Source organism: Lacerta agilis, chromosome 16 (genome assembly GCF_009819535.1).
Source record: "Lacerta agilis isolate rLacAgi1 chromosome 16, rLacAgi1.pri, whole genome shotgun sequence".
Taxonomy (NCBI): domain Eukaryota; kingdom Metazoa; phylum Chordata; class Lepidosauria; order Squamata; family Lacertidae; genus Lacerta; species Lacerta agilis.
Window position 1 is genome coordinate 19640719 of NC_046327.1, and position 27660 is coordinate 19668378.

Sequence of the window (27660 nt, forward strand, 5' to 3'; positions counted from 1 at the left end):
TTTATTGACAAAGCACACACAGTCGCTCCTATGGTGCACAGAACATGCACACACACACTTCTGATGACTAAGAAGTTGGCACCCCCTCCCTAGGCTTGGGCTATGAACTGGACGGTTGGAGCAGCAGTGTAACCATGTCTCTACGCATGGGCATAGCCAGGATTTTGTTTTGCCGGGTGAGGGGCAGAACTGACATGATTGGTCAATTAGTTAAGTATTTCTATTGTTTTACTTGATCTGGGAGGACAGCTGCCCCCCTGGCTACACCCATGCCTCCACCCAAACTTAAGAAGGCTCGTCTGATGGGGCGCATGCAAGCAAGCTGCGGCTTCTCCTACACAGAAGTTGCCACTGTGCCTGTCTCCTCAGTAAAAAGGTAAAGGACCCCTGGGTGCTTGAGTCCAGTCAAAGGCGACTTTGGGGTTGCGGCGCTCATCTCGCTTTCAGGCCGAGGGAGATGGCGTTTGTCCAGAGACAGCTTTCTGGGTCATGTGGCCAGCATGACTAGACCGCTTCTGGTGCAACGGGACACCGTGATGGAAACCAGAGCGCACGGAAACACCGTTTACCTTCCCGCCACAGCTGTACCTATTTATCTACTTGCACTGGCATGCTTTCGAACTGCTAGGTTGGCAGGAGCTGGGACAGAGCAACGGGTGCTCACCCCATCACGGGGATTGGAACCACCAACCTTCTGATCAGCAAGCCCAAGAGGCTCAGTGGTTTAGATCACAGGGCCACCTGCGTCCCCTGTCTCTTCAAGCCCCTCTTGGTCCTGGGGGACAGAGGGGATTCTACCACCTCACTCTCTCAGGACCATCTCTTCCTCCGCTCCTGGCACATCCTGCCCTTCCTCCCGTCCCAGCTCCTGCCCTACATCCTACACCCTCTTCCATAGCTGTCAACCTTTTCCTTTTTTTGTGGGAAATTCCCTTATTATAGCATTGGGAAACAGCAGGGAGGGTTGACAGCTATGCCCTGTTCCCCATCTCGTCCTGGCTCAGACTCTTCCCCTCCCTCTAGCCCTGGCTCCTGCCTTGTGGGAAGCACAAAAAACCCCATTCTCCTGGATCAACCTCTGGCCCCGCAGCCTCTGCCAAATTCTCAGCTATGGTGGCTATTGCTCAGAAGGAAACCACAGAGAACTCCTGCTTCTCCCCTTTTCACATTTCCAGGCAGGTCATGGCTGCTTCAAGCCACTTCCTACAACCCCTTTTGGAGGGGCAGGATCCTTTTCCCCCCGCAGGCCACAAGCCTATGGCTCACAGCACCTATAATTGGCTCCCTGCCAACAGAAGGGTGTGCATCCAAAGCAACTCTCCAAGCCTTCCAGGTCTCTTATCTATGAATCACCAGCGCTTTCCTGAATTAAGAAGTTCTGAAAGAGGAAGTTATTTTCAGGGTGTGGGAAAGAGCGTAAGTTTTATATAGGTGCATGTGGGTGGGTAAGTATATCCTCTTTGTGAATTACTGCATTAAACTAAGCACAGAAAGCAAATTTCATTGAAGCCTTTGTCTATAGAATCTAAAGCTAAAGGATGAAAGGAAACCCAGCGGAGAAATGGGACACCCTTAAAGGAAAGTTAATGTGTGTTTGTGTATGTGTGTTATGTATGTGTGTCACAAGTTAAGATACACAGGTTTTCGACTACAGGTATCTCTATACCAAAGGCACATACTATGTAGCATTGCTGTTTTTAATTAGAGCTATAGATTTATTAGAAAAGACAAGATCAATCCTCCTTCTGAGAGAAAATTTTAGTCTAAGTATTATGTTTGCAGCAGGCATCCATGTGGGCGGGGAGAATCCATTTAAAATGAAATTGCAGGCAGAATAAGATACTGCAATAACAGCACAACAGATTTATTTCCTGTGTGCCTTCTCCATCATATTGGCTTCCATTGGAGACAAACAAGTTTATATGAATGTTAGCATTGCCAAGCCACAGTTGTTGTCCTTGCCAGAAGGAGGAAGCTCAATTCCAGAGCTTATTGCCACTACAGATTCATATTTGTTGGTTATGGCAACCCTAAAAAATCTGGGGTGTGTGTGTGTGTTGTAATTTGGGGATTATGAGACTTCTTTATTAGATCTCACTAGCCCCCTCACGCAAATGAAAGGAACTACTATTTAAATAGTCTGAAGATTGTAAAGTAAATGTGGTTGTCTACATATTACTTGTGATAGAAGCTGCTTCAATATAAAGACAATGGCCAAGTTACAATTTTGTATTCTTCCGAGACCTTTGAGAGAACCCTACTTCAGACTTAAGCAATCAAGCAAAGGCACTCCCTTGAAAATTACTTCTCTGGTTCTATTTCAAAAGAGCTTGTGATTTAAGACCACCACCCGCTATCAGGAATTTTGTAATTTTGGCGCAGCCCCTAAAGGGTTATTTTAAAAGGAATCATTAGGCAAATGAACTCTAAATTGTGCAATTGCTGTCTTTTGATGAACTTCTCCCTGCATGCAGAGACAGCATCTGTGGTGTTTGGGGGGCCTGCTAACAGACGCATGAGCCATGGTGACTGTGGAGTCACTTTTGGAGATTACACCCCACTTGTCTTTCTTCCTCAATCCCAGTCTAGAGTGAGAGCACGCTGCTTCTCTTAGGTAACACAAAAGCAAGGCAAATGATACTTGATACGGTTGATAAAATTATGGATGACATGTCAAGGGAAGTTGGAGAGGAATTTGTTGGCAGGATAAGAAAAAGATTAACCAGGTTTGTTATCCCACTCAAGTCACTCAATCTGAGCTCATTTGCTTAGCTGCTTCCTGTAGAAAGAATCACCTGCCCTTAATGGCTAAGGCTGAAGCATCAGATTGATTCATATCAGGATGCCCAACGAGGCAAGGCTCATAATCTGGCAGCAGAGCACATCCTGTACATATAGATGGCGCCAGATGAAATCACAGGTAGGTATAGCATTTCAGGTAGGAAGGCTGGGAAAGATGTTTGCAGCACACCTTGGATTTACAAAGTGCCTTTTCCAGGTATTGGATTTAACGATATTTTCCAGGAAAAGGATTTAATATATTTATTGTTTATTTTTATTTCAAGTGTTTTTTAATAGCAACCTCCAATAAAATTCCCAAGGCGGTTTATAAGAATGAATGAAAGAATTGAATTGTAGACACAAAGGAATATAGTAGGCTTCAGGGGCTGGGCTAGATGACACTACAATTCTATGATTCTATTATTCTAAGGCCACAAACTTATACAAGTGACACAAAACAATACTCAATATTAAAATCTGATGGAAACATCTTGGTACAATAAAAAGGCATTTGCTAGACACCAAAGAGACAATAAGGAAGATGCCAAGCAAGCTTTTCTGGACATATCTTTCCATAACTGGGCCACCAAAACTCAGCAGTCCACCTAAGAGCCATCCATCTCTACTCAGATGGCAGGGGAACCCATAGGAGAACCTATGTGGGGATAACCAGCATCTGGGACGACCAGTAATTCCCGGAGTTCCTGCTCCCACTGGCCGTGAAAGGGTCCGCTGGTTATGAACCTGAAGGTCGTGAGATTGTTGTTGGGAGTTCTGAAGGTTTCTGAAGGTTCCGGAGGTTTCCGGATAGGAAAGACAGGCAAAGCTAAAGAAGCGGCCGAAACTAAGGAGGCCAAATAAACTTCTGAAATAAAATGAAATAAAGACTAAGAGACTGCAGTCAATGGTGAAGTTACGCTCCACTGCTCTGTGCGGCTTGGTTTCTCTTTCGGTTTCTCTCTGGCTTGTCTCGCACGGATGTTCTCTCTTGGCTTGTCTCGCGCGCACTCCACACCGCTACAGAGAGCAGGGGCTATTTATTAGGAAGTTGAACATCGTCATAACATTGTCAATAACCAATCACAACGTTGTATCTAGGTGAGTTTCTGGGCGGGAAACTCTTAACTGACCGTTAATGAAGCTTTTCTTGGCGCGCTTTGCCCCAATCGCGGAGGGATCAAGGCAGCAACCTCTGCCGGATCTCCTAGCCTTCTGTGCAATGCGCGGAAGGTTACCTTAAAGCAAACAGGTGCAGGAGCACCTTAAAACGTATTCCCACAAACCTAGAGCAGTGTTTTTCAACCTTTTTTGGGCAAGGGCACACTTGTTTTATGAAAAAAATCACGAGGCACACCACCATTAGAAAAAGTTACAAAATTTAACTCTGTGCCTATATTGACTATATATAAAGTAATTCTCTTGAATAGGAATCAAATAAACACAATTTTTCCCACGGCACACCAGGCAACATCTCGCGGCACACTAGTGTGCCGCGGAACAGTGGTTGAAAAACACAGTGTAGGACAGTGGTTCTCAAACTTTTTATCTGGGCCACACTTTCAGATTAAAAATTTGCTCGTGCCAGAGAGAATTTTTTTACTGATAAGAAATACATTGGAAAACAAAAAGAAACAATTCCCAGCAGTGCTTGACTTATAACATAGAACACATCAGGCCTCAACAATTCACCCAATAGCTCAGGACCAGACAGAGTTATGGACATTTCCATACACTGATCTATTCCAATTGTTGCATCTGTAGCGTAGCAGGTATGAGTGATTTTTTTCTTCAAACTGTTTTGCAAACATGTCATATCAGAGAGCCTCTGGTGGTTCCTTAACATCAACAGAGCGACCAGATTCCAAAAGCTTTTGGAAAAGCTCAGCTGGGGCTTCTGCGATGCAGTAGGATCAGAGTGTGGTTAAGACTCAGGAATTTCCCTAGTAGAAATCTCATCCTGGTCATTCTCTTAGGTCCTGCTTTGAGGCTTCCTGCATGCATCTGGTTGGTCAGATGTGAGAACAGGATGCCTGACTAGATGGACCACTTGGTCTTATGTTCTAAATCTAAAAAATCCGAGTGGCCTTAGACAGCCACTCATCTACAGAAATGCAAGTACAGATCTGCCCGCCTTACTGTGCTAAGAATTTATGAGGTGATGTTTTTGAATTTGAATACTCTCTCTGCAGAAGCATAATGATGCTTTCCTGTAAGTGATATCCTTTCAAGTGCAGTCATAACTAGGGCTGCAAGCTGCAATCCATTTAATCAAGAGATTAATCAACCAAAGTCTTAGCTGCTTGATCAGTGGGAGCCAATTTTAATCGACGGGGGAAATTTTAATTGATGGATCTGCACATATCTCTTGTCACGTCACACCCCCCACTCCTTTTGAGGCCCCTCTTGACTCTGTTGTGTTACTTTAAAAGGGAGTGAGAATTTAAAATGTAAAGATGACCCTTCCTTTTAACAGTGAGATTTTATTCATTTAATTGCTAGTTATTTTACATTTCGTTCAAAAGGCTCCTACAATGAAATAGTGGCAATATGCATGCCTTTTTTTAAAAAAAATGTACGGTAACTGATGAATCATTTATTAATTTTAAATCAACTAAATATTATTTAATTGGTTGACAACATAAATAATAACTGCCAAGGTGCACAAAAGAGTTAATATGTGTCTTATGGATCATGCATCATATGAAGACCACATCCCGTCACTATTTATTTATAGTATCTAGAATTCCAACAACTAAAAACAATTACTACTGGGTGTTAATGTAAACACCACTTGTGCTCTGTCACTGTCTCCAACGGTGGCCTAGCAGACGTCCTTGGAAAGCACAAAAGCAGAGCATGAAAAGGGAAAATGAAAGCTATCTCAGGTCGCTTATCTCTGTTAACTGGTATTCCAAAGTAGAGTGCTTCTGAACACAGGACAAAGGAGCAACACTCAGCTGACACATGAGGTAAGAGCAGAATCCACAACCTATGTGGAAGCTAATGATGTGCAATGAAACCACACTAAAGAAGGAATATAGAACAAGCCCCCCATCCCCCCCCATTTTAATTAGGAATCTGAGATTGCCAAGCAATCATCCTTGTTGTTGTTCAGTCATGTCCGACTCTTTGTGACCCCATGGACCAAAGCACGCCAGGCACTCCTGTCTTCAGAGCCGTCTCATCCATAGAGGCCGGTGGCGCGGCGCGCCGGGGCGCCCCCGCGAGCCCACCGGCATACCGGGCTCCCCCTCCCCAACCCGCCCCCGCCCCCACGGGCAGGCGGGCACTCGCGCGCCGGCGGGCGGGCGGGCTGTAAGCCGCCCGCCCTCGCCTCCCGGAGCCCCAGCTGGAGCGCTGAAGCGGCGCGGGGCTTTGCGCGACCTTCCAGCACTCCAGCTGGGGCTCTGGGAGGCGAGGGCGGCCGGCTTGCAGCCCGCCCGCCCTCCCGCAGGTGCGCGAGCGCCCGCCCGCCTGCCCGCCCCTCATCCTCCGCCCGCCCCTCATCCTCTGCCCGCCCCTCATCCTCTGCCCGCCGGAGCGCGGGCGCCCGCTCCAACGCCACGCCTCTCATCCCCGCTCGCCCACCCCCCCTCCCGAGGGGCGGCCAGCGCGGGAGGGAGGCGGGCGGAGAGGCGGCAGGCTGGGGGCGCCGAGGGATCGCTGTGCCAGGGCGGCCGATCCCTCTAAGACGGGCCTGCCTGTCTTCCACTGCCTCCCGCAGTTTGGCCAAACTCATGCTAGTCGCTTCGAGAACACTGTCCAACCATCTCATCCTCTGTCGTCCCCTTCTCCTTGTGCCCTCCATCTTTCCCAACATCAGGGTCTTTTCCAGGGAGTCTTCTCTTCTCATGAGGCGGCCAAAGTACTGGCGCCTCAACTTTCAATCATCCTTAGAGCCTGCCAAATTGCATTGCACTCCTTGTTGATTTGGTGACCTGCCCGGAATACAATGGGTGAGGCTTGGCTTGCTTACTTTGAACTTCCAGCCTTTCCTGCTTCTCAAGTGTACAGCAGAACAACTAGGCAAGCCAAACCTGCTGAGCTATTAAAGTCTGGAGTATCTAAATTGAATAATGTATGGCCCGAAAACATACAGGGCCATTAAACTGGTAAGTTACAGTGATGACAATGTAATAACCCCGACTAGTCAATCTCTTGACTTATCTACATAGCTGTTATCCTGTCCCTAAAACATCATCATCTGGCACACACAACACTGTCTGCAAATGCTGACGTAGTTACTCCTGACTTGGTGGAGACACGTTTTCTGCTTCTCAAGATTTTGGTTCAAGCCCCCGGGTGGGAATGGTTTTAAATACCGGTACCCACTCGATGGAAAGGATGGAAAGGAAATTGATCCAGAGGGACTTTCTGAAGAGGAGGATACACAAGCTGGAAAACAAGAAAGGCTTCCCTGGCGTGAGAGGCGGGGAGCCTACAGTTTGGACAGTACAGTGAACCTCTGGGGTGGCAGCCCAGAGGTTCGAGAACAACAACCTTGGAAATGGCAATACGGAGCTGAGAGTGGAGAAAAGATACTTTTTGACAAAGTTACTGCAACTACCTTTCAAGAAGAATGCTACATTCTGGAGGAGCTACAACAAGGAATACTAAGTTTAAAATGGAACATGAAGGAAACAATAGAAGAAGAAGAAACTGAGCTGGGGAATTTTTTTTGGGGGGGGAGACCTGTGGGGGATGGGGAAGGTAATGGGAAGGGTGAGGAGGGATAGGAAGGGAGTGGGGTAAAGTATGAATTAATGGGGATATTATAAAGGCTGACCACGGTACTCTGAAACCAGAGGGAAAACGGCTTATGAGAGTGGAAGAAACATTTAGGTATTTGTTAAGATGTGTTTTTATATACAGTGGTGCCCCGCTAGATGAATGCCTCGCTAGACGAAAAACTCGCTAGACGAACGGCATTCATCTAGCGGAAGCTGCCCCGCAAGACGAAAAGGTCTATGGGGCTGCTTCGCAAGACGAAAAAATTTTGTCTTTTTTTTTTCGTTTAGCGGAGCGCGGCTGTCATTGCCGCTTCGCTAGACGGAAAAACCGCTAGACGGAAAAATTCGTAGAACGAATTATTTTCGTCTAGCGGGACACCACTGTATATATATGTGTGAAATTGGAATCAGAAGAAATATAGGCTACAGCATAATAAAGTTAAGTGAAGAGAGGATATAAGAAGCTGAGATGTTGAATTTGATGTTCTATTTGATAAGAATAAGATTTAAGATTTAAGATATGTTGATTATGATTGTAAGGCTAAGATTAGATGCAAGAAAGTAGATTTTACAATGTTACAAAGTTACTAAAGAAGATTAGAAATGAACGCAAAAGAGAGGATGTGAGGAAGTCCCAAGCTTAGGATTATAAAGAAGATATGGATGAGTAAATAAGTGTTTTGTTTGTCCGTATTTTGTGTAGTTTTTTGTAGTGTGTGTATTTGTATTTTGTGTATTTTTACTGCTAAAATCCAATAAATTTCTATTAAAAAATAAAATAAAATAAAATGTACAAAGACCCCATGTTCAAACCCTGGCAATTCCAGTCAAGAAGGATCTCAACCAGCAGTCCAGAGAATGAGCTCTTGCCCTGAAGATTTAAGAGAGATGCAACTACCAGTCAGAGTAGACAATACAGGGTCACATGGACGAGGGTCTGAAGTAAACAACCTTTTTTTTACCTGAAGGCTGCATTTATCCTTGGCCTACACTCTAGGGACTTCCTACCAGAAATGGATGTAGCCAGGGCTTTTTTCCAGCTAGAATTTGCCAGAACTCAGTTCCAGGACCTCTCAGGGGGGCACCATTGCCATTATAAGAGAACAAGGGAGGCATTCATGGTGCGTCCTAGCACTTTTTCTAGAAAAACAGCAATGAGTGCGGCAAAAAGTATGTGTGAACACCCCACATGTTCAGGCACAAAACCATGTTCAGGTACACGCCTCCTGTGGGAATACGTTTTGTGGACTCTTGCATTTTGCCACAGTACAGGTAACCTTTTGTGCTATGCACGGAAGGCAAGGAGATCCGGCAGAGGTTTGCTGCCTGGATCCCTCCGCGCTAGCAGCAAAGCGCGCCAAAAACAGCCTCAGTAACAGTCAGTAAGAAGTTTCCCGCCCGGAAACTCACCCAGATACAGCGTTGTGATTGGTTATTGATAATGTTAGGACGTTGTTCAGTTTACTAATAAAAGGCCCCTGCTCTCTGTAGCGGTGTGTAGAGTGCACGAGACAAGCCAAGAGAGAGAAAGCGAAAGAGAAACCAAGCCGCACAGAGCAGTAGAGCGCATCTTCACCATTGACTGCAGTCTCTTAGTCTTTATTTCTTTTATTTCTAAATTTTGTTTGGCCGCCTTCTTAGTTTTGGCCACCGCTTTTGTCCTTTCCTTTTTGGAACCTCAAGCCTTCGTAACTCCAGAGGAGCCTTCGTGACTCCAAAAGAAACCTTCGGAACTCCAAAAACAATCTCACGACCTTCAGATTCATAACCAATGGACCCTTTCACGGCCAGTGGGAGCAGGCACTCTGGGAATTACTGGCTGTCCCAGATGTTGGTTATCCCCACAGCCTCCTCCTCAGGTGATCTGTGTTATCATCCCCTTTCCGACTCATCAAAGGATATATGAATAAGGGGTGGGCGATTTGCATCTCTATCAGGATGCTGGGTTGTTAAACATCTTCTGCCCTCTCCTGAGTTGTGCCTCTTTAATTTTTTGTTGTTTCTCTTAGCATAGGGTAAATTGGTAAGACAGGGGAGGGAGGCAGAAAAATTGCTTGGGGGGGGGGCTAAATCAGGCCCCCAGACTGGGGGTTAGCCACCCCTGCCGTAGGAGCAGGATTCTAACCACTGGGGCTGGTGGGGCGGAGGGCAGGGCAGCGAACTGCAGGTAGAGGTAGTGGTAGCTGGAAGTCGCAATAGGGAGAGCAATTACACAGACACAGAGTTTAAGCAGAGAGGGAGAGATTGGGGAAGCAGAGGTTATGGAGAAAAAGACTAATGGGTCTGGGTGAGTGCCTTTTTTACCAGCACAGAAAACAAAGCATCTTGCCCTTCTTTAAACTAAAGCAACACAACCTGATTGCTCCTTCTGTTGATTCCCCCTGTCTCTCTCCCAACAGAACAGCAATGTGGTTAGTTCAGAGCATCCTGAATACATTCTGATTTGGCCCAAGGCCACCAACAAGAGTAAAATGAGGAAGAATATCCTAAATACTTGCCGTGGATTGGTCTTGGGTGTTGATCTAGAACAGGGGTCAGCAAACTTTTTCAGCAGGGGGCCAGTCCACTGTCCCTCACACCTTGTTGGGGGCAGGACTATATTGGGGGGGGGGGGATGAACGAATTCCTATGCCCCACAAATAACTCAGAGATGCGTTTTAAATAAAAGCACACATTCTACTCATGTAAAAACACCAGGCAGGCCCCACAAATAACCCAGAGATGCATTTTAAATAAAAGGACACATTCTACTCATGTAAAAACACGCTGATTCCCAGACAGTCCGTGGGCTGGATATAGAAGGCGATTGGGCTGCATCGGGCCCCCGGGCCTTAGTTTGGGGACCCCTGATCTAGAACTAACCACTTTCTGGAACTTCAGCAAGTAACCATGTGCTGCTGATTGGCTAGGTGTTTGCAAACTCAATAAAAGAAGGTTATCTGAAGGACCAGTAAGTCTTGTCATCCTACTTGAACCGCCCCTTTTTATATAGGAAATTGCTTCCAATTTTTGGGGGGGATTTTCTTATGTTCAAATTATCTGGATGGGACAGCCACAACTGTACATTATTGGCAGGCATCTAAGAGTGTTGGGAGTTTAGACTCCACACACATACACACATCAAACACTCAAATTATTAATACAGTATCTGTACAGCACAATCACTGTGCATGATGCTCTACTACAGAATAGCATAGCAAACAAGCATGAATTTTTTTTTGAAGCATGCCTACAATTTCAAAGGATGAGTGACAGTATTAAAACAAACAAACAAACAAACAAACAAACAAACAGAATGATGCCTTTAGAAATTCCACAGAAATTTCCTGTAGGAGAAAACTATTTAAGTCAATTACCAATTGCTAAATATAAACTTTGCAAAGGAGATTATGGATTGTGTTATGTTTGGCAGAAGCTAGATTGAGAAAATGCATTTCTTCTAATGTAGATGAATCATCTTCAGATGAGACTAAATTAAACATTGTCATGTTCTAGCCCAAACCTGTTCACCTGTTTTGGCAGCTGTGAATTTCCCCCATGTCAATCTTGGGCCTCCGCAAAGCACCCTAAATGTACCCTTATCCCAAACCTTACAGGCATACCCTCTGCCTGGAGTCAAGAGATCTCACAAATCAAAGCACTTATCCACTTGATGATAAACAGACGTTACTTTAATGGTGTGATTAGAAACCATGTCTGCTTTTTTAAAAAAATTAAATATTAGGTATTTGCAGGAGTGGGTGGTTTATTGTGACTGCAGAACATGAGGAGAGGCAGTTTAAACTAAAAAAAAATGCCCCATCCCCATGCCCCAATTAAACATGGTGTGTGTGTCTGTGGTTCCCATTGGTATCAATAGGATTTCTACATGTGTGTGTGGATTTGGAAATGAGTGTTTCCTGAGGTCATATGTAGATCTCAATGAACTTTGAATAATTGGCAAGAATTTGACTATTTGTGCAGAAAGCTTTATCTGTGGCCAGGAAGGTAGAGGGAGGAATGTAATGAAAAATAGGTGTGTCCCCCGCCTTTTTGTGAAGAGGAGCTGGAACAGAGTTGTGGAGCTAGAGAAGATTAGGAATAGTCTCCCCCACTTTAGGGGAGGGTGACAGAGCACATTTTGGTTGCACAGCATAGTGGCAAAGAAGGCAAGTTCTAGGCAATTCAGGCAGAGAATGTGGCTCTGGAATCTATTCTCCCTAACTTGAAGGGTACAGGATGCAGTTTCAGTGATGGGGTAAGACAAATTTTAAGTCCCACTGATTTCAGTAGGTCTAAGCATGACTTAATTATGACTAAGTACAACTAAATACTTGTGATGCTTGTTCTCTCTTAGCCGGATTGAACCCAGCAGCCAAGGTTGGAATTCCTATATGGTCACTTTGCTTTCGCAAAGTAATTCCTTAAAAAAATTAAAATAAAATAAAATCCAGTTGTGTCCTACCTAGTGCATCACAGGACCAAAATAACTTCTGTAGAATTCTGCACCAGTCCCTTTCTCTCAGGCAGCTGGACAAAGCTGTGCCTTCCTCAAGGGTGCCTCCTGGAGCTACTAAGGCCCACTGTTCTTTGCAAAAATGAAGCAAGGGGGCAAACAAACCTGCTTAGAGCACTTCCCCCCCCCCCCCGTCCCATGCACACATTGCACAGACAACCATTCTAGTCTGCTTGCTCTTTTTGCAGGCAGATTCCTAAGGAATTATCCAAAGCTTGCCAAAATGACTTGGTGGCACCCACATTGCAGTTGCTCTTGTTGCTCTCCAAAGTAAAGAGGTGAGTGAGGTGAATGAGACAAAAGGAGGTAATGACTGCCCTTACATGCAAAGCAAGCAAAGTTAGTTGAAGCTGTAATTGCGTGAGTCACAGGCTGCATTCGTGTTTGGGGATCACATGTTCCTTTCTGTACAAAGGTAGCTGCGATGGATCACCTGAAACAAGCCTCTGTGGGATTGCCCTCATGATGGTACATGTCGCCCAGATGCAGGTATTCTTGCCGAGCCTGTCACCTATAAACCTCTTTTGTATAGAGCCAAGCCATGCAATCTTCAGCTTGACATGACAAATCCTTTGCTGTTGACTATACTTCAGATTGCAAGTGAGAGATTGACTATTTGAGCGCTCCCACACGTTAAAAAAACAAAACAATTCTCCAGACATATAAAACTAGTGTGTCAGGGAGAGCATTCTCGCCCACCTTCTTGCGTGAGCAATAGCTTTTGCAATGAGGGATTAAAAATAAAACAAAACAAAATGGGGAACTTTTAAAACATTCAGTTCCTCACCTGCAGTCTGAAATGTGGCAGCCTGGAAACTGATGCACCATGGGAGGCAGCTGCACAAGTGTCTCTCAGAGTGGTGGCTTCTGTTCACATTACAATTCCTTCATATCTCCTGCGATATCCTTACCACCAACTCAGATACCATTGGTGAACATGTGGAGTTAGGATTTTTTGCCCCAATACATGCATCAGTATACATTTCTTTACACTGAACCACAACTGCAATTTTAATGCCCGCTCATCCACAAAAAAAGATATTTTGAGCTATTCTTTCACAATCCTTTATTTTGCTTTTGTTTTTACCACCCTAAATAATTTGGTGTCATCAGTAAAGTTAGGCACTTCAGTGCACATTATTAAATCCAGATAATTATGAGCAAATTAGAAAACACAGGTCCCCTGGGGCCTCACTTTTTATATCTCTCCATTGTGAGAATGGGCATTTATTCCCACTTTCTGCTTCCTGTTCTCGCATCTGTTACCGATCCACAAGAGGACCTGTCCTCTTATCCCATGGGTGCTAAGTTTACTCAGGAATATTTGCTGAGGAATTTTAGACTAAGCTTTTTGAAAGTCCAAGTAGACAATTTCTACAGGATCACTGTGTCCATGTGGTTAATGACACTTTCAGAGAATTGTAAAAGGTTAGTCTGGCTTTCCAGAAGCTTTGTTGATTTTTCTATTGCAAGATTCGTTCTTGATAATTTACCTTTAATCATGCTTTCCACCAGTTTACGCAGAACAACTTGTAAACCAGATGAACATTTATTAAGAAACAACATTAGTGATAACTGCTAAGAACTAGTGTTGGAAGGAGAGAAGCCGAATCTGTCTCTGTGGATTGTTGACTTCAGGGAAAACAATGATATATTAAAGTGCAACCCTGCTAAAGTACCAGGTGTACTCATACTTGGTTACATTGGCAAGAGCTGCATCTCAGTTGCCTATATATGGTCCTGGTACAACTTCTGACACCCCCAGTTAAACCGGTAGGGATTACCGGTACTCTTATTTGTGAGATTTCCTACCCACCCCCTTAAGATTCCTGGGTGGGTTACATCAATGTAAACATACAGTATTAAAATAGTTAAAACAATATACAGTCGAAAGAACAGGGTGCGTCCTAAAAACATATATATCAAGTATCAAGAGTCAGGGTAGAGGTGTGTCATCAGCATATGACTAAACCTACACAATGAACGTGCCTGATTTTTCCTCTGTGGGGAGGGGTTTCCACAGCTTAGTGGCTGCTACCCCTCCAAGCCAACTTCTGAAGGTGGTGAAAGTACCAGGAGGGTCTCCTCTGTCAATACACGGCTGGGTAATACCACTCTCCCTGGCAGGGTTGACAGACTGGGATACAGAGACCCAGCCTGATTGTTTGAAATGTCTAAAGCAGTAAAAGAGAATGCATTCATTGAGTCTCCAGTCCCATTCCTCTGACAGTTCCTTCACCCTCTTTCACCTTCCCTAATGTAGCAGTCAGGATTCCTGCTTCCCCAAAAGCAGCAGATTGAGAAGGAGTGACTAGTGGAAGATCAGTCAGGTACAAATGCTGAATCCACACCTGTTCCCCTTAAAGGAATGGGCACTATCTCTAGGTTGGAATCTGGTGACCCTTGTGTCCAAGCATCCTGTCTTCATGTCCCAGGTACCAGTGGAAGTTTATGCGGGTCCAGGCGAGATAGAGCAGTTGGGTGACTGCAGGAGCCGGGGCCCAGGGACACAAATCCAGTTGGCAGGTAACTAGTAAACCCTGGAAGAAGCTGAGAAGGCAGGAACAAGAACCTTCTACTGTCAGAGGAAGTATGTTTCTGAATACCAGTTGCTGGAAACTGCAGGAGCAGAAGAGAAGAAGAAGAAGAAGAGTTTGGATTTGATATCCCGCTTTTCACTACCCAAAGGAGTCTCAAAGCGGCTAACATTCTCCTTTCCCTTCCTCCCCCACAGCAAACACTCTGTGAGGTGAGTGGGGCTGAGAGACTTCAAAGAAGTGTGACTAGCCCAAGGTCATCCAGCAGCTGCATGTGGAGGAGTGGAGACACGAACCCAGTTCCCCAGATTACGAGTCTACCGCTCTTAACCACTACACCACAGAGTGCTGTCTGCTTCTGGGCTTCCCATCTAGCTGGCCACTGTGGAAGCAGGATGCTGGACTCAATTGGCCAGAGCCATCAGGCTCTTATTACATTCTCCCAAAAGGAGGACCAGAAGTTTCTAAGGAAGCAAAGGCTTCGGGCAGCCAGGCTAACAAGGACCGAACACATAGTGCTAGTTGGAAGAGTGGGTCTGCAGCCCTTGCCTAAAAGCCTAAGATTGTGGAACTACTATCCAAACACCCATGTCACTCTGACTTATCTGGACCTAGCTGGTGCAGGGTGGCAGCAAAGTTGAGGCTGAGCAGTTGCACTGCCATCTGTGCCCCGGCTAATCTGGCACTTCCATCGGTACAGCCATGCAACCCTGACCTCACTACTGCTTTGGTTCACCCCTAGTAGGCAGCAGCTTCAGTTTAACCCCCCTCCCCATGTGCTGCAACTCATTTACAAGACCCCTCCAGGACCCATTCCTCCCCTTCATCACCGCAGCTTACTTGTTCACGCACCTCTTGCTCAGGGTTAGGCAATGTTGGTGGTGAGGAGTCTTGGAACTTATGTGCAGCTTAACATGTAAGCTTGGAATCTGAATTGCGGCGAGATTGTTATGTGCACAAAGATGGAAAGATACAGCCCTACTACGTACTATGGAGGAATGGCTGATAAAATTATTAGACTTAGCTGAGATGGCAAAGTTAATGTGTTTAATTAGAGAAAAATAATTATTGTCATTTTTTAAAGGATTGGAATCTTCTTAGGAACTTTTTGTGTGAAAGGGATTTGAAGACGGAAAAAATATTGGCTTATAGAAAATGGAATGGTTGGATGTTAATGAGTGGTACTAAATTTAGCTGACAGAGAACTGGAAGTGTTTTTATCTTTTCCCATTTCTCTCTCTCTCTCTCTTTTCTTTTCTTTTCCCCTTTTCTTTGCTTTTGTTATTTTTTTAGATTAGATTTTTAAAGTGTAGTATAAAAACATACTCTGTATTGGGTATAAACTTTTGTATATATTTTGATAAGTATCAATAAAAATAGACCTAAAAATGGGATTTGAACTGAGTACTGAATGGTTGCTGGATAAGCACACCTAGCCCTTGGCCAGAACTGAGACTCTGCGTTCAGGAAAATAAAAAAAAGCTAACTTGATTAAAGGAAATACATATTGGATAGGAAAGTTCCTAGTTCTAACAACGAGCCATGCCTGCCCTTTGTTATCATCAGGAGACACACACAGAGATGTATCCTCTCCCAAGGCTAGGAGGAAGAAGGAAATAATGCAACTCTGAAAGTATCAGCCTAGCACCTGAAGCAAAGGTCAGCGCAGGTTAAAGGACAGTCTAGGGAAGTTCCTCTCTCATGCTACTTTATCCAATGCAGACCCACAAGTCTTCAGTACAAGCTGAGTTGCATCCCAACACCTCCAACAACAAGAAGGAGCCGTAGACGCCATTGCCATTGCCAGTTTGCTCACCGGCAAGCAAGTGAGTAGTAGGAGTCATGAGGAAAAGGAGCTGCAGCAGTTGGTGGCAATGGTGGTGAAGAGGTAGACTCACTAAGGGAGGACTAACTGAAGGAGGGGCGCCCATGAGAGGTGTTTTATTACTGCCAAGGGTCTTCCATACCTGGAGCCTGCACCGAACGGGAATAAAACCTGCATTGTACAAAATAGACATTTGCAATACAGGTGCCTCGGTTCCACCTTCTGTTCCACGCCAGCCATGAGCAGAGGCACAGAGGACCTTTAAGCCTTGTGTGTACAAAACACTTTTAGATAAGCAATCCAAGGCTGACACTTAAGACTATCTGATAATGAGGGCAGGAGATGTACCCTGTGTCCACAAAAACATAAACTCCTTGCTAAAATCCTTATACCATAATGTCCTGCTTTGGGCGAGTGCCGCTATTGAGCAATGATTTTGAAAACGGTGTTCAAAGAGTCACAGAGTTCACTGCTACCCAAGGGAAAGATCTGCATTAAATTCCTTTCCACAGCATCAGGTGGCCAGTCTGACTACTTATCAGAAACACCACCAGCCTCAAACCTCAGTGGGACATGGAACTTGATTCTGTTTATGAATTCGAAGATTTCGCAAATTTGAATTCTGTACTAAAGTTTGGCACCTTTCCATTAGAGCAATCTTAGCTAAGATCAAAGAAGCCACTTTTGAGGTCCAAGATCACGGAGGTGATAAAATAGATCCACTATATGTGAAATAATGTGCCAGGAGGTATTGCAACCCCTTCAGCAGCTTACAGAGGTTAACATATACAGTATGCATATATAGAACCATAGAATTGACGAGTTGCAAGGGTCATCATCCCCTGCAATGCAACCCAGAAGGAGATTTGCATGTACAGTAATACTTTATAATTTGGAATTATATATATATTTACTCTCTATAAGCCTCTGGAGGGGCTGCAACTCCTGCTACACTATTTCACATAAGGGAACATGAGCATAGCCGGGGGGGGCAGCTGCCCCCCTAAATCAAGTAAATAAATAAAAATACAGTACTTAACTGACCAATCACATCACAGATAGCTTGGTTCTGCTCCCCCCCCCCATCCTGGCTACGCCCATGAAAGGGAGTTCTGTATTATGGCCTTAGTGTCATCAGATCTTGTCTTTTTTAGTCACATAAAGATGGAACTACCGGTATTTCTTTGGTTAGTGCAATACACTCAATGCTGGTTTAATACTGGAAAACTGAAAGCACACTGGAAAACTTTGATCTTGTGAACCACCCTGAGATCTTCGAATGAAGGCAGTATGGTCGTAATTTGGTTTTCAAACAGCTTAGTTTTCGATAGTTTTGGCTCCCGAACGCCGCAAACCCGGAAGTGACTGTTCCGGTTTGCAAAATATTCTGGGAAGCCGAATGTCCGATGGGGCTTCTGCAGCTTCCGATTGGCTGCAGGAGCTTCCTGCAACCAATCAGAAGCCGCACTTTGGTTTCCGGACATTTTGGAAGTCAAATGGACATCCGGAATAGATTCCGTTCGACTTCCAAGGTATGACTGTATATAAATTTAATTAGTTAGCAGCAGCTGCAGCAGCAGCAACAACAACAACAGAAAGCTATGCAACAATACCTGCTTGTTACTTGAGGCTGTGGCTTGGAGAGCAGTGAGGAAAAACTCACCCATAAAATCCTGCTCTCATCTAGAAGGATTGCCATACCTGATAAATCTCACTAAGTGATATCCATTTGTCTCTCATATTGAAAATACATCTTATTCAACCTGCTGTAAAAGATAAGAACGTAAGAAGAGCTTGCTGGATCAGGCCAATTGGCTTATCTAGTCCAGCATCCTGTTCTCACAGTGGCCAACCAGATTCCTGTGGGAAACACACAGCCAGGACCCAAAAAACAAGGGCACTCCCCCACTAGTGGTTTCTTGTTGGTCTACCTGTTGTTTTTGTGATACTTAACATAACAATTATTTCTATGCCTACTTCTCCATTTGTATTCTTCAACATATAATTAAGTTGGTTTTTCAGCGGTAAGCATTTGTTTCGGGAGCATTTTAATTTTGAAACGGTAAACATGTAAATCTTCAGAAGGAGTATAATAACACAGATTTTCTGAGCTGTGAATCTGGCACCGAATGCAACACGAAACCCTGGAAACGCATTGCAGATTTAACATTTCCAGATGAATTTAAGCCATATTCCGAACTACATTTGAGAAATGGTTGGCGACTGAACATGAGAATTATAGGACCGGTGGACAGATGTAATTAAATCCATCCCATCATGTAAGGCAGGGCAGAAATTTCCCAGAACATTTTCTGCTGCTATATGTTTCCACAGAAAATGTCCTTTTAAAATACGTGTTGCTCCATAAAATTTATTAGCAACATAATTAATGGATATGGTTATCAGTTAAATGGAGTGGTTCTAAAGTTGTAATTAACTTTTTCAGGTGACTGACCCTAAGAAACATGTAAATATAAATGCATAGCTCTTTAGGTGCGACAGTAGCATCTGAACACATTTCTTTCTCCTTCTTTTACACAATTTATGTTATTTCATTAAACATTACTAACAACAAATAAAACCACAAAAAATATTTCAGTTACAAGTTTGTACGTAGCCAAGCATAGTACAAAAGCAAGGAAAGTATTCACCAATGTAATATTATGAAAACTCTGCTCTCATGAATTTAGAGATTCGTTTTGTTGGAAGGATCCTGTGCCTTATGCCTCAGTGGGGGGTATAGAGTACGCTGTCCCTTATTTATGAAAGACAACAGAATCAAAACCTCCTCAAAATTATTCCATTTTTTTACACCCCTGATGGCCCTCCTATGTAAAGTGACCCAAGAACACATTTCAAAGTGCAATCGTTTTTTCGCAAAAATTAAAAAAATGTAAAGAAGTGTACACAGGTTGAGTTGTCATATTTTAACATATATTTACAAGCATTTCAATTTTTAAAAATCAAGAAATGTTTTGAATTTGTTTTAATATAACATTTACACCATCTTAAGTGTCCTTCATTGACTTGTTTTCCTAATCAAGTATTTATGCTCAAATGCTTTTGACAACTGCACAGGGGATATGAAATATTTACATGGCATGTGAAAAAACATGGCATGCTTTATACAGTGCATTTTTCTATACATGATTACTCAGAAGCAGTGCTTTTTTTCTAAAAAAAAATGTTTAGGGGTACTCTCATTTTGACTCAAGAAAATCACCATTTTATAGTTCAAATTGGGAAAAATAAATACAGTGGTACCTTGGTTCTCAAACTTAATCCGTTCTAAAAGTCCATTCCAAAACCAAGGCACATTTTCCCATAGAATGTAATGCAAAATGAATTAATTGGTTCCAGCCTTTTAAAAACAACCCCAAAACAGCAATTTAACATGAATTTTACTATCTAACGAGACCAATGATCCATAAAATGAAAGCAATAAACAATGTACTGCAGACACACAATCAATCAATCATTCAGTAGCTGAACTGGGTTCCACACAGTCACAAAAACAAAACAAAAAAGCCGCAAAAACACACATAAAATAAATAGCAAAAACATACAGACCTCAGCATAATATTCAAAACGGAAGTCTGGCACTCAAAACAGAAGTGTAACACTCAAAATGGAGCATGCCCGGCTTCCGAAAAGCGTTCACAAACCGGAACACTTACTTCCCGGTTTGTAGTGTTTGGGTTCCAAGTAGTTTGAGAACCAAGGTACCACTGCACAGTAAATGGACAAAAGTACAAAGATTCACAAAATGTTAAGGGGTATGCGTACCCCCAGAAAAAAGCACTGCTCAGAAGTTGTATATTCTGGCGTATAAGACTACTTTTTAATCCAGGAAAATCTTCTCAAAAGTTGGGGGTCGTCTTATACGCCGGGTGGAGAATCTGTGGTCGAGTATATCTCAAACTCTATATTTTAACTGGAAAAGTTGGGGGTCGTCTTATACGCCCAGTCGTCTTATATGCCGGAAAATACGGTAAGTCTCAATGTGCTCAGTTAGGCTGACTCTTTAGGAAGCATGCACAGGATAGCCTTGGGATGCAATTACTGGTATATACTGGGGAATGCAGATTTCAGTGGAAGCCCAGCTATATGGAAACACCAGACATCCCCAAACATGGAGCACTCTGTGGAACTGTTCCACCAACAAATATACTAAATACAAATCAAACCAACACACATGCTAAATCAGATCCTAAGCAGCTGAGCGCCCTGGGCTTTTTGAAAGATTTTACCTAATTGAACCAGAAGAAGGAATGAGTTACAGGTAGGTAGCCGTGTTGGTCTGCCATAGTCAAAACAAAATAAAAAATAAAAAAATTCCTTCCAGTAGCACCTTAGAGACCAACTAAGTTGGTTCTTGGAATGAGCTTTCGTGTGCATGCACAAAAACTTGCTGCACACTCTGAGGTCTACACAACTCAGTTAAACCAGACAAGCCCCACTCTGCAGGAGAAGGCTGAGAAAACTTCAACACAAAGCACACACACCATAACAAAGCAAAGATCTCTTGAGGAACATTTCCCCCAGCCAGAAATGCTTGGAGTAATAGGTACTGAGCATGAACAGGGTTTGCCAAGTATCAAGGCCAGCCCAAGAGAGATTTTGCTGCCCAAGGTGGAACAGCAAATGGTTGCATAGTACTCCTAACCACAAGCAGAACTTGCCTTAAATAAATGTTTTCTTTCATTTCATAAAAGAAACCAAACAAAATCTACACTACTATTCTGCCTGCCTCCCATGCATGTGGAACCTTACTTTGCAGAAGAGTGGGTGGAGCCTGGAGGCATTTGTGATTTTTTTTTTTAAAAAAATACAGATTTCTGTCTTATCTCCAGTGCAGATTCATTACCTCTCTGTTCCTCATGTGTGCCCAGATACATTGCCTGTGCCAGTTTTAGTAGTGTTCTCTTCGCTGTTGCTCTCTTCCACAGAAAAAGAGCAAAAAAAAATACCAACACCAAAAAATAAAAATAAAACCTGTTGTAAAAAGGAAGTGGTTCATATTTGTTATGTATTAAGATTGGCTGTAGTTCTCACTCAGGGCCACCAGTACGCAATTTTTTTAAAAAAAGTATTGGAAGAGAAGGCTGAGAGGAAGTCCTGCAGAAAACAAATTGCCTTTTTGCACCCACCTTCTTACCCTGAGATTTAGCTACTTTTCCTGGAGAACCCAAAGGAAGCAAAAAACAACAACCCTGAAACTTTCGGTCAAACCCTGAATCTTGGCCATTTTTTAGCAAAATCCAGCCACAATGTCTCATTAGGGAAATTCACCTTACCCAGTATCTATTACTGTTTCTGAGAAATAGCTAGCTAACAAGAAATGTGTATGTAAATGGATGTGCCCCTCCCACTTCCCTGATCTCTTTCCCAACCGCTCACTCTTGGTGATTGCTAAATTACGAGAGAGGTGCCAAGAGGTTTACCATCTCCGTGAGAATTGATTACATTAGATTTTTCTGGCAACATTCCACTGGATGTTCATTTTCATGTTTTAACCGCAAGCATCCTTGAGTCATTTAAAAAAACCTCTTACTTTCCTCGATATATTTATACTCACATCCTAGGAAGCCTAACTATACGCAGGGGAGAGCCCACAGCTCAGAAGAATATCACATGCTTTTAGGGTGGCAATGCATCCTGCTTTACAGAGGTTAGCCCTTGGTTTGAAGGTGTCACCTCTTTGAGGGCTGCCCAGTCCAAGTCTGGTTTAAAGATAAGGAATCACAAAACAGGAGAGCCAGAGCTTTGATATTATAGCCCATCAACAGTTACCAGCACCCAATCAGCAGGATGAACTGGCACACAAGTCTTTCCCCACTATGGTGAGATATACCACATTTATATTTAAATTCGAATAATTATTTCAGAATTCGTGCCTATAGACCATAAACTTCCCATGTGCAAAATGGCACCCTCTTTTGTGGTGATGCACATCTTCTTTTTTGGCAATGAATAAACTAGCCGCCCTACACACGTTGCATGCAGAAGCTCTGAAGTTCAATCATGCCTTCTGGTCATTGTTGGACTCCAACTACCACCAGTCTCACCCAGGACTGCTGAGGACCAGGGATGATGGGAGCTGGAATCCAACATCATCTGGAGGGCACCATGTTGATAGCAGGTGATGGCGAAAGCCTCTGCCCCAGATTCTGGAGCGCTGTTGCCCAATGGAGTAAGCAATCCCAAGATAGATGGGGAAATTGCTGCCCAGAGTGGCAGGGAAAACCCAGCCAGATGGACAGGATATAGTGAATAATAATAATAATAATAATAATAATAATAGGGCCTGACCTGCTATGAGGTTCTGATATTTTAGTAGTCTAAATAGGCAGCATCGGGCTGCATGTTTCATCAAGAGGGCAGAAGAGGGCAGAAATGGGGTTCATGTGAGCATCTCTAGGAAGCTTCAGAGGCGACAGGGTCTTCTTATCCTTACGACTGATCTTCCATATAATTGTGAGCAAATGAAGGTGAAGGCGGCATTCACCTTACGAGTCCAGTCAGCAGAAGCCCAGAGCAAGGACTTTCCCTTGTGTGCCAGGGCTTTCCCCCTGCCCTCCTGCCCCTTGCAATTGGCTTGGGGAGGGGAGAACCCCCAGAATAGCATGCAGGGGAAGGAGAAGGGAAGACTGTTCCATCTGGCAAGCTGACAGAATGTTCAGCATGGCACAATGATCAGTTCCTCCCACTGACTGTATGGCTTTGCTCCCTTCAGGGTGGCACCAGATGTCACAGTTGCCCTTCCTCTTTTCCCCCCTGAAAGGGCAGCTTCAGGTTACAAGAGCCATAGCCTTTACCCTTTACTCATGCCAAGGCCAGTCGACGATGTGTAAACAGGCACACAAATATCAAAGGCTAACGTCAGGCCATGGACTCTTTCTCTTTGTCTGCAAGGAAATAATTGACAAAATTTGCGATTGGGGCATGCCTGAGGCTTCAGAGCCAGCTAGAGTAACGGGGCAAAGAAGCATATTGCGCAATGTTTGTTGAGATGGTTGCCTAGCTACAATAGCCAGTAATTACAAGAATGGCTAGATAGTGACCCTAATGCACCAGGAACCACATTGGCTGTCCGTCGCACCCTGTTGCAAAATAATACTTAATGTTGATTCATCATAGCGCTATGAAGCATGCTCATGCATTTACACGAGGAAGCCTTGCCACTGTCAAGAGTGGCCCAGCTGAGAGAACTGCTTCATTGCCTGCCCATTGCTCTGAAGGCTAAATTCAAGATGTTGCTTGTGTTAAAAAAATTCTTAGATAATTTGGGGGCTAGGACACCTTAGGGAATGCTTCCTCTGATATGAACCTGCTGAATTTAAGTCATCTAATAAAGCTCTGTACCCAGTGTGGTTTGTGACCAAAGCAAAACTGACACCTACAAGGAGCAGGGCTTTCACCGTGGTGGCACCACAGGTAGAAAGCTTGCTCTGTAGAAACATGCCTTGCTAGCTCCTTTCTGGGCTTCAGAAACCTGGTGAAACTTTGTATATTTCACCAGGCCTTTGGGGATTACAACCACCCCTTTTCTGTTCTGTAATCATTTTGATGTATAAAATATTATTTTGATCTATAAAATATCGTAGTGATTAGACACATTGAAGACCCAAACTTGGTTATAACATGGTAGAGTAAGGTCTATGGTTCTTCTAGCCCTAAACTGCTCCCTGCTCCCTAACTCAACAAACTAGAATACTCTCCAAGTGTCCCTATTTTCCAAGGACAGTGCCGGAATTACAAAAGCCACCCCGGCTTCTGATTTGATCCCAGAATGCCCCTGTTTTCTCCACCAGCACCACTGCTGTAGAGCTTGGGGATGAGCATGAGCCGGTGTTTGCCCTGAGTGGCAGTGGCAGCTGAGAGGGAGAATCCAATTGCCTCTCCATGACCACTGCAGCCAGCTTCTTTCGTTGGGCAACTCATCACGGTTGCTACCAATGTCAAGGCCCAGCCTCATGTGAAGCACCAGCCAGGGGCGTCGCTGGGGGGGGGGAAGCCGCCCTGGGTTCCAGGGGAGGGGGGTGACTCTCAGCATGCCCACCCCACAACTCTTAAGTTGCTCAGTGCAGCAGCTGGCTTACACAGCACACACTTTGCTTTTTCCTTCCTGCTGGGAAGAGCCACAGAAGCACAGCTCTGCCCAGCCAGGGCTCCACCCAGCAGCCTGGCACATTTCACCAGGGCACTGCCCTCTCAGGGGGCACAAAGGTGCCATCTTCAAGGGGTGACATTTGGCACCTCCACCTAGAGCCTCAAGTACAAGCCAGAGCAAATCCAGTGGCTTTGGGCTTAGGACTCACCGCAGCACTGCAAAAGCATTAGCTGTGCTTGCTTTACTCAGTCCACCTGGACCTGGGGTACCATCCGCCCACACCCCTTCAAGTCACAGAGAGCGTTTTGCGTCCCCCCACAATGCTTTGCGGCACCTCATTTGCGGCACCTCATTTGCACGCTCACTGTGACTTGAAGGGTTGTGGGTAGATGTGGGGGGGGGGGGTTGCCAAAAAAAATCCGCACCGGGTACCACTTGGGCTTGCTACACCTCTGGCAACAGCTCTGAGGTACAGGCAGAGAGCAGGGTGGTAGAAATGCTCTGAGCGTGGGTTGTGGGTGGGTGGGGGAGTAAGAAATGTCCCCATTTTCATCTGAGGAATGTTGAAGCATATGAACTAGACCAGGGGCTTTTTCCCCCCAGCCAGAACTCACTGGAACTTGTTCTGGCATCTCTCAGGTGGGTGTCATTGTCATCATAACAGAACAAGGGAGGCGTTCATGGAGAGTTCCAGCATAGGGTTGCTATATTTCAAACAGTCAAAATCCACACAGAAAAGTTGTTGAGCTTTTTTGGGCAAAGTTGTTCAGCAAAGCTCAACAAACGAAGTATTCCAGATGTATAACAACCCTATTCCAGCACCTTTCCCTAGAAAAATAGCACTAAAATAGACCCACCTAAAGTACTCCCCACCCCCACAAAAGGCACTGAATGGTAATGTGCAACAATGTAATACTGTCTCTGTTATGTACTAAGCTTGGGTCCTAGAACAATAGGCAGGTAGGATCCTAGATAAGATAAGATATAAGATAAGATAAGATTTCTTTATTGTCATTGTACAAGTGCAACAAAATTGGATGCCATCCCATAAAAACAGCACAAAAAAAAACATTGTCAGCCACACATGCACATACGTACGCAGAATGCAATGGCTGATTTGCTTGCAGGAGACCAATCAGGCTCCAGGAGGAAGTTAATCAGCTTATTAGGCTGGTAGGATTGCAGAATGCAACAACTGATTGACCTGCAGGAGAAGACCAATCAGGCTCCAGGAGGAAAGCAGAATCAGCCAATCAGACGGGACTCATTGTGTAAATAATGTATATAAAAGCCTGAGGTTTTGGGGGGAATTCAATCACTGTTTTACAAGCTGCAATAAAGAGCATGAAATCACTGCAGGACTCCAAGTATATTTCAATCTCATATTATAGACTAAATTTGTAGCACACTTGATAAAAATGTGGGCTACCACTGTGTTTCTACTATTCCACAAAGCAAAAAAAGGATAATCTGCCTAAGATTTTGTATAGAGGAAGTTACTTACTGAATGGGCATTAATGGTCAACTGGTGCTTCTTAACCCTGGAATAGAAGGCACACCAAACCTGCTAGGATGGGGCTGAGGGTCGGACTAGATGTGACGGCATCATGGCATTATCCCTTGTGGGATTGGTTTATATATAACAGCTGGCTCAAAGGGTCAAGGCTCCCCTATCTCTCGCACCCTGTTCCCAATGCAGTTTGTCTTGCCCCCCCATAACAAGTGCAAATTCTGAAAACAAGCAAATGTGCAATGGCATTATTTTTATTGTATTTAGTTTGGCCCTGGAAAACCAAAAGAGAGTTCTGCCTCTGTGTGTATGTCAAGAGAGTTAAAAAGAAAGACATTGTGAATCAGGCTAGTCAGAGGAAAACAGAGACCGGCTGCTATTACTTTGGTGTTACAGACACAGTATTAGGCTAGCACTGCCCATCTGTGTGGCTGCAATGCATGAACCCATGCTGCTCAACTTCTCAGTTATAGTTGCAAATAAAAAAGGAAACTTGAAACTAACCCCATAAAGCACACTCATGTAAAAAGAAAGACTTTGGAATTATTGCTCAAGGAAATTGTATGCATGGACCCCTTCCTCACCCTTTTCCATAGGGCCGGATTTAGCTTTGATGAGGCCCAAAGCTACTGAAGGTAATGGGGCCCTTTATAAGTCCAGCTGTCCTTTGTCAACAACAAATTGTTGCTTTTTTGTGTTGAATATATGTATTAGTAATTTATGGACCTAATACGTATCTAAATCCATTTGCACATAACAAAATATGCATTTTATCAAAGTAATTGTTGAACTGAAATACAATTAAGAAGAAGTATATTAATAGTGGAACACTGTTGCTGTATGTAAAGCTAAGGTAAAGGGACCCTGACCATTAGGTCCAGTCGCGGACAACTCTGGGGTTGCGGCGCTCATCTTGCTTTATTGGCCGAGGGAGCTGGTGTACAGCTTCCGGGTCATGTGGCCAGCATGACTAAGCCGCTTCTGGCGAACCAGAGCAGCGCACAGAAACGCCGTTTACCTTCCCGCTGGAGCGGTCCCTATTTATCTACTTGCACTTTGACATGCTTTCGAACTGCTAGGTTGGCAGGAGCTGGGACCAAGCAACGGGAACTCACCCTGTCACGGGGATTCAAACTGCCGACATTCTGATCAGCTAGCCCTAGGCTCTGTGGTTTTATTTTATTTTATTTTATTTGTTTTTTTATCTTATATTTTGGAAATGTACATCCAGTTTTTTCCCTTTAATTTTTTTGGGGGCCCCCAAGGGAGAGGGGCCCTAAGCTATAGCTTGTTTCGCTTATACATAAATCCGGCACTGTTTGGGGGGCAAACACACACACACCTCCACAATAATTGGGAGCAAGTGGTAGCAATTTGGAATGCTCAAGGTGAGCATGCTGCATTGCAGGAACATCAAAAGGGAAGCTGAAATGTATGTGACAATCCCCGGGGGCAATGGAGATTTACAGTGCATTCCAAAGAATGTTCAAGGTATAACCAGGTAGTCTTCCACAAAGTTTGAAAAAGAAAAGAAAAAAGGCTGTGATCTGCTCAACAATTTCATTTGAGAAAATCTCTTTTAACAGAAACTGTGTAACATCTCCAGGGTGTTATATTATAGGTTTCAGCACTGAAAAGATAAAAACCCAAGGCTTTTGAACAATTAACA

At 44.2% G+C, this 27660-nt stretch overlaps 1 protein-coding gene across 1 annotated transcript in view; it reads right to left on the reverse strand.

Moving 5' to 3' along the window:
* The window catches only part of EPHA1 (EPH receptor A1), an 80375-nt gene that overhangs the window by 39310 nt on the left and 13405 nt on the right, over window positions 1-27660 (reverse strand). The window lies entirely within an intron of this gene.